Source organism: Babylonia areolata, chromosome 7, assembly GCF_041734735.1.
Source record: "Babylonia areolata isolate BAREFJ2019XMU chromosome 7, ASM4173473v1, whole genome shotgun sequence".
Taxonomy (NCBI): domain Eukaryota; kingdom Metazoa; phylum Mollusca; class Gastropoda; order Neogastropoda; family Buccinidae; genus Babylonia; species Babylonia areolata.
In genome coordinates this window covers 42,007,425-42,009,924 of record NC_134882.1, presented here as the reverse complement: position 1 = coordinate 42,009,924, position 2,500 = coordinate 42,007,425, and the positions used below count along the sequence as shown (strand labels likewise).

At 47.4% G+C, this 2,500-nt stretch overlaps 1 protein-coding gene across 1 annotated transcript in view; it reads left to right on the top strand.

The window, feature by feature from the left end:
• LOC143284045 (gem-associated protein 5-like) overlaps positions 1-2,500 on the top strand; it is a 159,725-nt gene that overhangs the window by 98,058 nt on the left and 59,167 nt on the right. The gene's annotated exons all lie outside the window — the stretch shown is intronic.

Below are 2,500 nucleotides of genomic sequence, written 5' to 3'. Positions count from 1 at the left end.
TCAGTCTGCGTCGGCTGTTCTGAGGATTACTACAATCCGGTTTATGTCCATATGGTAGCGTCAAGATTTCTTTGTAGTCTTGTCTTTCTGTCTTGTCGGCGTCTTTCTCTGTCTTGTCTTTTCTGTCTGTCTGACACACACACAGACACACACACACACTCTCTCTCTCTGTCTCTGTCTCTCTCTCTTTCTTTCTCAACCCTGCAGCATGCACGCTTTCTAGAAAGCCATGCCATTCACCACCACCAATACCAGATCGTCTGCAGGCACTCCACTAGAGTTCAGTCCTGGCCTCATCAGTCTCACTCCATCTCACTTCAGCCAGTCATCAAGCCCATCAAGTCATTGGGAACCTTCTTCACACACACACACACACACACACACACACACAAACTTACACGCAAGCACACACACAAACACACATACACACGCACGTACCCTAGCACACACACACACACATACAGGCACACACGCGCGCGCGCGCGCACGCACGAACGCACACACACACAAGTGGTTTGGGAACCTCTGTACCTGTCTACCTACATTCCAGACAGGAGTTCAAGTGTCAGCCATCCCAGATAAAGTACTTGCGCTTTTCTTCTTCTTCTTTTTAACTCTCGTCGTCTGGCTGACCTTCAAAGGGACCCTGATGTTATTTATAAATTATGTAGCGCCAGAACCGCATGTCTGTGTGGCTCTTTCTGTCACTGGACAACTGCCTCCTTCCCCACCCTTTTTTGCACTCCCCTCGCCACTCATGGACATATCTGAACAAACCCCGAACAGTGAAAATCCCCCCCCCCATCATCCCCCTACCCCATTAGCCTGCCTCCCCTCCTCCCCCCCACACAGACACCCCAACCCCCTAAGAACCAGTGCTTCATTGTAAAGTTGATTGGTTGATATCAACCATTTCTGGTTGTCTAGACACAACGTTGATTGGCTGATAATAAACATTACTATATACTGGTCGACCGTTACAATGTTGACTGTTCATAATTCTAGTTTTTGGCTGGTTGGTTTGTTTACTAAGACTGGATGGATGGGAAAAAAGCGTGCATGTTTAACATATTTTTCTCAGAAAATAATAATTATTCATTCATACATTCATTCTCCGTAAACTTCCGCTCAACGTGTGTATTATGATGTGTCAGAATAGTTCGTGCAATCTTCTCAGCCCCCACCTCCCCACCCACTGAACCCACTGCCCCATCCTTCCCTCCCACCCACCCGTCCTAACCACACTCCCTATCTCCATCTTTTTCCTACACGAGTACTATTGTTGTTGTCGCCGTTGTTGTTTTGATACAAACTGGTGTGTCCATATCAAAAGATAAATAATACAACAAAAGTTGAATATCTCACACACACACACACACACACACACACACACACACACACACACACACACACACATCCGCATTCCCGCCCACGAGTACACCCCCCCCCCCCACACACACACACACACACCCATCCCAGCTTAACTCTCTACTTCACATCTCTCTTTTTTCTCCTCCCCCCACCCCCCGCCCCCCTCACACACACACACCTTTACGAGTTCACTCATCCCAACTTAATTCTTAACTTTACACCTCTCTCTGTGTCTCGGTCTGCCACACCTCATCCCCCTTTGTTTTGATTACGTTCTATGATTATTCGTTTCTCATAATTGTATATTACATCATAGAAAAATGGCTGAGTTTACTATCTCATCTTCGCAAAGTCATTGTCATCATATGCAAATTAATGTAATTTTTAATTCGTACGTTACTTTATTAATGTATTTGTATTTATTTAATGTTGCTACATAATATCCTGGATTTTAACATTTGGATTACCCACTTCCTCTACCCCATATCCCCCCCGTACCCGCCCCCCTCTCACACACACACTCCCTCAATGTGTGTGTATAGGCCAATACACATTAAGCCACCCGAGCCTGAGTCTTGTGATTTACGTATTTTGCTTTTAGTTGTTTTTTGTGTTTGTTTGTTTCGGTTTGTTGTTGTTGTTGCTGCTGCTGCCCCATCATCTGCACTGTTTCAGTGGCATTACTCCCACGCCGCTCATTTAGATTGCCCCATACACGGGCACACCCGGGTTTGTCCGTCGCAGTTCCAGCGTCGGCAGTCCGCAGGGTTTGGGATCCATCGATGTTTGGTCGCCAAGAGACCACACACCAGAGGAGACCCTGTACTGCTGCCGAGTCACTTCGGTGGTGTTCTGTGGTGCCTGTTCTGATTTAACGTACTTAGGACACCACCTACTAAGCCCCCTACTAACGACAATAATGGCTTAGTCGCGGACCCAGACTGAGTTAGCGTCCCGTCCAGGGTGGAAACCGCCACCACCACGTCCCGCAAAGAACAACCCCCCATGAATCTGCCGACACTGAAGACACTGACAGGACTCACCCCAAGCACGGAAGTGGAGGGGCATCGAAACTGAAGTCACCATGAGAGCAGGGCATGAAAAGCCACAGACTTTGATACTGTTTTGT